The sequence below is a fragment of the Manis pentadactyla genome, chromosome 7 (assembly GCF_030020395.1).
Source record: "Manis pentadactyla isolate mManPen7 chromosome 7, mManPen7.hap1, whole genome shotgun sequence".
Classification (NCBI taxonomy): domain Eukaryota; kingdom Metazoa; phylum Chordata; class Mammalia; order Pholidota; family Manidae; genus Manis; species Manis pentadactyla.
The window spans coordinates 74,864,870-74,875,769 of record NC_080025.1 but is presented as its reverse complement, the minus strand read 5'-3'; the positions used below and the strand labels follow the sequence as shown (position 1 = coordinate 74,875,769).

Genomic DNA, 10,900 nt, shown 5'->3' with positions numbered 1-10,900 from the left:
TGGAAATGACCTCACAATGGGCATGTAGCTGTTGGAAGTGGGACAGTGGCACACAGCTTGGTCCCTTGAAACACCTCCGAAGAACAAGTCATTCTTTTGATGCCTCTGTAATTCTTTTTTTTAAAAAATTTTATTGATTTTTTTTGATGCCTCTGTAATTCTAATCAGTTTCTAGGGTAATTTATGACTCCCATTTAACTGAGAAATTTGCCTATTACCTCTGCCTTGGCTACCATGAAGTCCACTTCCACACAATCTCCTGTCTCAGAATAGTGGCAGCGGGACTACCATGTGAAAATGCATGTGCCTGTGGCACAGACTTGTGCTTTAGGGAAACTGCAGGATGAAGTGGAGGGCTAAATATATGGTGGCTCTCCTGAGCTTTCCTGGAGGGGACTGTGTGCTAGCTGAGAACACTAACATTCAGTTTGTGAGACTGTTAGTTTGCAAACAACTTACAAGCTATGAAGTCACAGGATTTCTAAAAGAGGAGCAAGGGATGGGAAACCTGAAGTCGCTGCTGGTGAGCAAGGGTCTGCCCAGGGGAAAGCCAGGGGAAGTAGGTTATCTTCCCATGAGACTTGAACTTCAATTTTTACCTTTAAGTGTATATACCAAATATCATATTTATAAATTGGTGACTGTACCTGGCACAAATATTTTTAACAATTCATGAAATCATGGGAGTTTGTTTGGAGTTATGAAGCAGACAGACCCAACAAAGAGGAGGAAGTGATGATAGAAATGAGATGGCCTCCCAAGGTGGCATCGTCAGCCCAAGTGCAGGCTCCAAACAGGGCCCTGCCCATTCAGATGCAGGCAACCACTAGGTGGTGTTCCTGGAAGTGTGTTTTGCTCAGTAATGCTTCAGGCAGAATATCAGCGTGCTGACGCTTTGATTTGTATCCAGTGGAGAGTGACCTACTCACCTCACCTTAGGATATGTGCAAAACAAAAATCAAGAAAGAAGCAAGAAAAGATAAACAGGAACACCATTAAACAAAACCATATCTGCTCAGATGCACAGAACATGCAGAGAACGTCAGTAGGCGCTGGTAGAATTGTGAAGCTTTTGCAGCTCATAAGGTTTGTTTTGCAGTGTCTACCCCTTTACCTAAATCTGGTATATAGCAAATCAAAGAAAGGGACGGGTCAGCAGACTCTTGGAACACTCTCACGTCCAAGAGCATTGTGGGTGTGCTCTCTTATTTCACTCTTTGACAATGGTTGTGTCTGAAAGTTTTTAAGACAACGTTTCTTTGATATGGTGTATGGTGCTACTTGGCATCCACCAAAAAGACTGATGGAGATAATGTACAGAGATTCTGCTATACTTTATTCCATATCATGTTACAAGAAAACAATAGTGACAGCTGACAAACTGTTACATCTTTCATAATACAGACAAGTTACAACTGGTAACAAATATGCAACATGTATTGTTCCATTCTCCTTACAATGTGTCATTTTGAAGCATAATAGTTTCTGAAGGATGCTAGCATATTTCTTAGGTACCAACCTCCTGCTAGAAAGTACACATCTCAATGTATATCATACAAAAAAGATAAAAGAAAAATAAAAAAAAAAACAAAAATAATCCCAACTAGAGAATGTAGATTCTCTATGTGCCTCTAAAATGCACTGCTGTGGGAAGAGGAACGAGAGGAGATTGCTTTTTTATTTGAGACCTTTTCTTGGGTATGTGAGAAAATTGCAAGGCAGTAACATACATGATTTCTTCTGCCTACAAGCCAGTAAGGGAGATGGAAGTTAGGCGCAATTAAGCAGCATATTCCTACATATAGGGGGCAGGCAATGATCCACCCCAGTACGTACAGCCTAAACATCTTCTTGTATAACAAAGATTATAAAACCAGTAATATTCACAGATGACTGTCTTATATAGAAGCCTAACTGGGTACTTATTGCACTGGCTACCATGAAAATGCTGAGAGGATGCCAAGAGGCCTTGCTTTCTCTGAAAGTCTGGAGGCTCCCCTGCACACTTTTCTCACCACTCTTGGGAGGTAGAAATAGCTTCTCACCCTTGTATTAGTGGATGGACAGCCACCCTGCCTTTTGCCCCCCGTTTTTTTTCTGAGTGCTGCAAACAGTTTTTTCGTGCCCTATATATCTTGTGTTAAGTCAACCAAACTGTTCCTTTCAGAAAATGGAAATGAAGCCCTAAATTCCTTTCAGAATACTGTGTGTGCAGTGATGTCCCACTGACCCAATCACTAGGCTTACGTAGTCTTACTCTTCCAGCTGTTTAAATTCAACCTACTCCTTCATATAAAAATAATCTCACAAAACATTCCAGTGCTTTCTCAATAGAATAATAAATCTGCTAATGAACACAATGTGTAATGATTTTCATGGCTGCCCTCAGCAAGAGAAAGAGGGGGAAGAAGAATGAATGTGACTGTAAATGGGAGAGGAAAGGAGAGAGACAAACCAAAGTTTGCATTTCCTGCACTGATGGCAAGGATGAGGAACTGAAAACCTCCTGCATGAGACCTTCTGAGACATATGTCTCTGTAATAAAACCGATCCCCCCCACCCCCCACTGAATAGTATAATGTTTCATTTCCTAAGAGAAGCCGCTTATGACAGGGGCATATATCCCTGAACGACTCAAACATTCCTAATTGAAATCTTTCAACATTAAATATTTTCAAATTCTTACGTTAGCAATCTTATTAAATAGCAAGATTTAATAATCAGTTGCTCTTGGTTTAAACTTAGTAAAATACAAAGTTATATCTCTCCCCCAAATGAATAATTCAAAACAATTCACAGGCAAAGTCCTTTTGACTGCATGTAAGGTTTTCTCTCCATATTTAAGAAATCCTAATTTAAGTACATGTTAAATTAAAATGCTTCTAATGATTTCTAGGGCATTGGAATGCATGAAAGAAGAATGGGAAAGATTTCTAGGTAGCAAATAGTAAACACTCTAGCCTTGGGGAACTTTTGCTCTTCTTAAAATCAGTCGGTAAATAATTCCTTGTTTTGCACTTAGAAACTTAAATGAATTCTGCTTCTGAATAGGATGGATTGTGACCTTGAGAGAGATATATATATTCATACTCCTCTCCAGGGAAGGTATCATGTTGATGCTTAGAAATCCTGTGTCCAATTTTCTAGGTATGCTGGGTTTGACTACAGAAAAGCTTTTCCCTTACCTGATTCTCAGAGTCTCTGCCAAACCAGCTCATAATTAATTCCTACACTTGATCCTAAAAAGTATGACACATTTCAAGCTCTTAGACTCTCCTTTCTAATAGGAAAATGTAACACAGTGTACAGGAAGGTATTTCATAGGAATTTGTGTTCTGAGGAGTCAAGTTTCAGGCTGTAGGTGAAGTTTCCTAATCATACCCTTGGCCTCAGTATTACTTGGGATTCAGCAGGGAGACCTGCCCCCTGCCCCCAGGAGGCCTGCAGCAGGCAGCTCTCCCTCCAGGTCAGAGCACAGTTCATGCCCAACCTGTGTCACATACTCACCTTCATCCTCCGTGGTCCCTCATCTTCTTAAACATGAAGAGTGAGGCCTTTCTTTTCCTCCTTTTCCATCTTTAAAGCAAGACTCTTCCCTGTGTTGTTTCTAATATTTGTGTTAGAACATTTTCTGGGAAACTTTAAAATTAAGGTCCCCAAAGATGTGCTCTGGTCAGCTTAGAATTAAAAAATATATATAACGTAAATGTGCTTTGGTGTAAATGAGCAACTTCTTAACTCTGGCTAACTTTGTAATTTGCTTTTTAAACATTAACTAGCAAAGACAGTTTTCAGGGCTCATCCAGCAGATACAATTCTTTTGCACTCAAGTTTTAAACATTCGATTCTTTTCTTTTCTCCATTTAGAAAATACAAAGTGTAACAGAGTGGATGGAAAAAATACATTGACAAGATCCGGAAAATATGAAAAAGTTACCTCAATTTCCTGAGGTTGAAATGTATGCAATTCATCCCTGTCTTTGTTCTTAATGCTTGATGTTTGTTTCTTTACTTCCAGCCTACTTGGAAAACAGTCATGCTACGTGGCTTGAAGATACTAGGCAGATTTTGATATCCTATGTACACGTGCAGTAATTTCCAAGAAGAAAACCACATTTGCAAATGTCGTCCAAAGGTAAGCAACAAGTGAGGCCCCACAGCCAGGGACCAAGTTGTCAAGCCAGTCTGAGAACATGGATTTGCTTTAGCTAAAAAGTTCCTTCCTAGTGGTTGCAAAATGTGCACTGTTCTCAAAGAAAACACACATTGTTTTATGCCACCATGTGGCTTTCAAGTGCAGACATTACTGAAGAAGTGTGGACACCAAATGTGTTGTCTTAATGTATTTAAGACATGGCTGGTGAAAGCATAAAAACCTTTACAGAGATGCTGTGCTGCAGAGGGAAATCAAACAAAATCAAACACAAAAGACTGAAAAGAATGCATGCCATGTAACAGTTTGCAGAGCTTAATCTTCACATAGTTCTTGGAAATCACAAGGTATCCAAATGCGTGCACGGTTTTAAATAAATTGCAGAGAAAACGGTCTTGCCAGCTTCAATTTTCTTGTAAGTGAAATCTACCACAGGGACTGAAAGGAAGCTGACCCACAATTCCCTTCATATCATTGGCCACTTCATTAATGTTTTTTTTTTTCTTCTTTCCAGAATGATGACAACGTAATCCTGGAAGGAGGAAAAGAGAAAATTGTTATATGTAAAAAAAACTTGAATCATTCATTTTTTTCCCAAATTACACGAGACATCAAAATTGCTCAGGCCAAAGTGAGCCTGTCCCTTTTCTCCACAGCCACCTTAGCACATGTATCTGAGGCAAAGTAGTCTTCTTAAAACAATTCTTATAACAAGCAAACGTTCTGACTGCATTTTCTCTCCTCAAAATAACTTTTAACTCCATGAATTGAAATGGTCTAACCTCCTCTTGGATTATTTAGTGAAAAGGAAATTCAGCAAATTTCCTTCCCCAAATCATTAGTAGCAATACTGGTCTTAATTAAGTGCCTGTAGCATCATACAGGCCATTAAAAGGACATATCATCATGTTCATTTTTATGAACATGAAGTAGATAAATGGATTGCATACACACTGTTTAAAAAATCCAGCTGTATATAATTCCTCAGTTCCTCATTATCAGACCTAGTTTCAGCAGAAGGAAAATTGGCCAGCATGACCTGAATTGCCAGTCTTTCCCCAACATCTTGCAAACAACCCCAATGACAGCTGCTTAAATGCAGTGAGTGCTTCCATGTGAATGTTTCAAGAAGAAAGGAGGAATGTTCACTCTGCTCCTCTCCACATTTCTTTTTGGTCTGTAAGCATTTTCAGTGAGTCAATAGAATGGGGAAAAATGTCTTGCCAGGAAGTGGGAAAAGAAACATCCCAGAGTCATCACACAGTCCAGAGTTTGATCCACCAGCTCCATGGAGTCCCAAAACCAACTCATTATCTTGACTTAGAAGCTGAGGTCACGGAGGCCTGGTCAGGTCTGCCTATCCCCTTCTGCAGTGCCACACTGTCATCTTCCCAGGCAGAGGGGGAAACACAGCCTTTGGTGAAGCCCTCACAGGGCAATCTTCGTCCTGCAGCCCATACAGGCTGTCCTACCTAGGGCTGCACCCCTGCAAGGCACTACCTTGACCAACAAAGCACAAAGTTCCAGTCTTCCAGGTAAGAAGCGCATCCTCCTCACCCTCTGCTTGCTTTTACCACTTACTGTCATGATTTCTGGGAAGGTTAACCTTCCATCCTTTTTTTAGTGAGTGAAATTTATATAACAAAATTAACCATTTTAAAGCCTATGATTTAGTGGCATTTAGTACCTTGTTATGCAACCATCACCCCTATCTAGTTCTAAAACATTTTTGTCACCCACAAAGGCCCCACATCCTTAAGTGGGCACTCCCATCTCCCCTTGCCCTAGCCCCAGGCAACAACTTAGTTGTTTTCTGTTTCATTGTATTTACTTATTCCGAGATTTCATGTAAATGGAATCATACAGTGTGTGACCTCTTGTGTCTGGCTTCTTTCACTTAATATAATGTTTGTAAAGTTCATCAGTGTTGTACCATGTATCAGTACTTCATTCTTTTTTATGGTGAATAATATTGCATTGTATGGATAAACCACATTTTGTTCATCCATTATCTCATTGTGGTTTTGATTTGTGTTTTCCTCAGGGCTAGGGACATTGAGTACCTTTGCATGGTTGGCTATTTGTATATTTTCTTTGGAGAAATATGTATGCAAGTCCTCTTCCCATTTTTTAAAATGGGGTTGTTGTTGAGTTGTAGGAGTTCTTTATATATTTTGGATATGAATCTCTTGATTTGCAAATATTTACTCCCATACTGTGGACTGCCTTTTTACTTTATTGATAGTGTCCTTGGACATACAAAAACTTTAAATTAGGATGAAGTCCAACAGATCCATTTTTTTCTTTTATTGCTTTGGTTTTGGTATCATATCTAAAAACCCATTGTCAAATCTAAGGTTATGAAGATTTATTCCTGTTTTCTTCTAAGAGTTTTGTAATTTTAACCCTTTAGATCTTCAACCCATTTTGAGTTAATTTTTGTGTATGGTGTAAGGTAGGGATAACATTCCATTTTTAAGAGTTCTCTGTCCTCAGTGACTAAGCCAGATGTAAACAAAAGGCCTTACCTTACATTTCTGGGAGAGGTCTAGGGGTGGAAGGAGAGGCCTTGGGGTGAATGGGTATCTTGCATGGGCCCCTTGCTACCACTAAGTCCATACTCCTCAGTTGTGATCTCAAATACTTGCTGCTTATGGGGCAGTTTTCTATGTGGCTCACTTGGCCACCTCTCACCCCTACCAGGTTGCCCAGATATGCCTTTATCAAACGTCATCTTAAAGAAATCACTGTAGCAAAAATAATTACATGGGAACAACTGCCTTAGCTCCTATGCCACCCTTGTTCTTCCAGGGAAGTGAGGAAAATCTGCTTTTTGCTCTACCTGTGGCTCCCATGTAATCACACATTCTGATGTAGGCACTGGTGTCTTTTCTGAGGCCATTGACACCAAGGAGAGAAAGTACTTGTCCTCATAGCATTTCAAGCACACCTGTCCACAGGCATCTTCAGCCAGTCCCCCAACTCCACCGCCAAACTTGACATTTTTATGAAGCAAATGACAAAAATGTTCTTTCTCTTCCAAACTTAGGTTTGGGCTCAGACATTTACTGGAAGGAGCCAATAATTAAAAATGGAAGGGAGGTGCCCAGAGCTAGACCTTCCCATCCTTGTGAGATGACTCAAAGCCCAAACTGTGCCAACTACCTTGCCTGATATTGTTTAACAGCAGCATGGGATGACCTTTCGCCCCCATTGGGCAGCATCTGTGTTTCAGTTTTCAAGGACTGTGTGTAAGGTAGGTCAGTTTACTGCTAGAAAAATTATTTAAAATCTAAATCATACATTTGATGGGTGGGGATGTAGGTAGAGAAAAGGGTATATGACCTTCACAGGGAAGCAAAATATAATAGCAATGTAAATCCTTCCTTTACATTGAATTGATTATTAAAATAGACTACCTACACAATACATATGAACAGTGAATATGAATTATAAGCTCAACCACGTGCATATCAACTCATAGGTACATAAGTCACAAGATTAATGGATGCCATTTTTATCTTGCTTTCTGCTTTTACAATGTTCTTTCCCTAGCAATGAATGTTTTAAACAAGAAATTGGATCTTATTGATAAAATCCTTATTCAGAAATATCTACATAGTTTCTCAGCTATAAATATTAATTAATTGGATCGCTGATACCCATAATGCAACTTTGTTCTGACCCATGTGCCCTATGAACTAGATATTTTTTGGATTCAATTTTCTTAAAACCAACTGTCAGCATCATGTGATGGAGGAGATGAAAAATGAAAATGAGCAGTCCTGCTGTGCAGGTGGGTGACCTGTGGGAGAGAGTCTGCCTGGTAGGATTTTTACACGAACCATCAGACACAGACCAATTGATTAGATCATCTCATACCGGCCACCAACTAGGCTCAAGAGACTAATTAGAGAGAGTACTGCCTGCGCAGGCACCCCATTGACACCTAATTTGCTCAGCCAAAGCCTTTGGGGAAAATGTATTATCTCTGCAGCTGCACTTCATGCATTTCTGATTTGTGGCATAAGCAAGGAGTGCTTCATCAGTCTTTTGAGCAAACTGAATGTAGAAGCCCTTAAGTGCTAAATGCAAGCAGACAGACCCAAATTAAAAACGGACCAGGCTCTTTCTAATTCCCTCTGTGCTCCTTGTTCAATCTCTGTGTGTACATACACACACACCCCACCCTGCACACATGTATGCAGTTTACACGCCTGCGGGAAGATGCGGCTAAGGATCCCAGCTCAGGGTGCTTCCATGTGATTGCTGGTCTCTCTCTGGGTAGCCTATTACCCACTCTAAGGTTTTGTGTTTGTTTTATTGGGTTTCCCCACCTGCTACACTGCCTCTCTGCTAAGTATTTTTTTTTCTACAGAAAAACTTTGGCCCATTTTTTCCCCCTGTAAGCCTCACTGGAGAGAAGCTATCATTTTGGTTTCAAATTAAAACAACTGTAGGTTTCTTTTCATCACTTCAACTGTGAATAGGATATTCACCAGGATATATGTGAAGCTGTAGGGTAATCCACTCATTTCTATTTGAGAGATTTCTTTGTAAAGATGCCTAACACAGAGACAGAAGAATTCTTAAAATTTGAAGGAAAGAAAGCTACCACACAGACAGCACAAAACCATAAAATAATAAAGTTCTCTTCCAGAGAAGCAATGTATGGCACTTGATCAAGTTTAGCTTTTATCTGTTTCTGACCTAGAATAAAATGAATTCTGACCTTCTTTTCCAATGTAGAATCCAAAACACTCATAAATAAGAAGGCCTGTAAAGATAGGTATGTAATTAACTATATGCTTTTAAAAAAAGGAAATAAATATGTAAAATCCAGACAATATGAAAAACTAGGGTATCTTTGTGCCAAACCTAGTGGGAATGGGGAATGACTTTCCAATATGCTGACGTAAAACAGAACTCCCAGAACCTGCTACGGTGGTGGCAGAGCGGGCTTACCGCTTTTTGCCTTTCCACTCACCCACATACTGGATGAATTATTTTACCCACAGGTCCTGTAAGATTACAGTTCTGCTTTGTACTTGTCACATTTATCTTATTCTTAAGTATTTGTTGAAGACTGGGGGGATCATTTTAGCTGTCTACTTTTTAAACCAGCATTCAAAACTGGCCTAAACTGGACACCCAGAGAGAGGATTCTGGTGGCAATGGCGTATCTTTCTGTAGGTAAATGGAAAGTGGTTAAAGGGGAGATGTTAGAAAATAAGAATCTAAATTAGCACCTATAACCATGCATAGTGTTTATTCTAATGTCACTGAAAACAAAGCCCAGAGAGTGTCCCTTCCCCAAGTATCATTATTAATGAGATTTCACATGGAAAATATCCAGGAAAAAAAAACCCAAACCTACCAGGCTGTGACACTTGGAGTTTGATTTTGCTTAAAATACTAAGAAAAACAACCAAAGTAATCTTTTGTACCAAATTCATCTTCAAGCAGAATTCACTACTGTAGAAAATGAGGTCCACATAGGTTACTAAACCCTAAGCATCGAAGCAAGTATGAATCTCTCTCTGAAGCATAAATATCCTGTATATATACAGACACATACAAATATGACACATATACTCATTTGTATGTATACAATACATATACTCAAATTTTATATGGTAGATCTCATATGAAAGTTGGATTCAAAATGATAGGTTTTAAACTCCACACTAATTTCAAAAAGTCTGGGGACAGCTTCATTCATTCATTTTTTTCAAGTAAGTTTAGTTATGATTATGGCTAGAATCAGAGGTTTTCTTCTGAATCAGTGTTTTCTAGTTACTCTGCTATTGCACTGAAACTCCTTGTGGGGGAGAAGGGGGAAGAAGTGGGTGACACAGAGGGTAGTAGAAAATTAGACCTACGTCTGTGACTTCTTTCTGATTTATGATAATCCTGCTTTTTCTCCCGGGTAGAGAACACATCTTTGAGACCAGCAAGAAAATATTAATTAAAATGAATGCAAGATAGACAGGCTTTGTTTTAAGCTTAACAGAAGGTCTGTCATTCAGAGTGGCCCAAACCCTGTAAGTTGAAAGCTGTTTGGTAACATCCATATGGGTGCACAATGTACTAATTGCAGCCACTTTGCACATTTTAAGCTTCCTGCCAAAGTGGTGGTTTTAATTAAAAATTTTAAAGTAAAGCTATGACTCTAATGTTTCAAAACAAAGCATTTCTCACACAAGGAAGCTAACTTAATGTATCATTGCAAGAATCATCAGTATCTGCAAACATTTATTGAAATCCTCATTAAAGACCAGGAATTATATGATGTATAATTAGTCGTAATTGAAAAGTATGCTCTATTTTAATGGTGTGACTGTTTATTAAATTGGATTTATGTAAATGTGGAACCCGGGTCATAATTTAGACACATGTGGACTAAAGGGTGGCAATTTGGGGAATACTTCCTGTCTCAGTAAAGGCTAAAGAAATGCTGGGGAACAAGAAGAATACTGATCTAGGTCTTCTAGGAACCACTAAGACACAGTTCATCTTTTAAAAAACCATATATATATATACACAACACACACACATAAAAATATATATTATATATATAACCATACACACACACACAGAGTGAGGTTTGAAATCATTGAAATAGTTTATATGACACATTAAGAATAGATAAGCCTTCACCAAATGTTTCAAATATGAAATCCTTGAAAAGAATGTCACTTCATTCTTTTCAAGGACTTCATATTTGAAGCTTTCTTTGCTCAGCAT

The 10,900-nt window shown here is 39.0% G+C and overlaps 1 protein-coding gene across 5 annotated transcripts in view; it reads right to left on the bottom strand.

The window, feature by feature from the left end:
• Positions 1–1,317: 1,317 nt before the first annotated feature.
• The window catches only part of CDK14 (cyclin dependent kinase 14), a 701,998-nt gene continuing 692,415 nt past the window's right edge, over positions 1,318–10,900 (bottom strand). For all 5 annotated transcript variants that reach the window (XM_057504492.1, XM_036911780.2, XM_036911782.2 and 2 more), the window contains one exon: positions 1,318–4,685. The gene's annotated coding sequence lies outside the window, so the exon portion shown is untranslated. The remainder of the gene's footprint in view (positions 4,686–10,900) is intronic.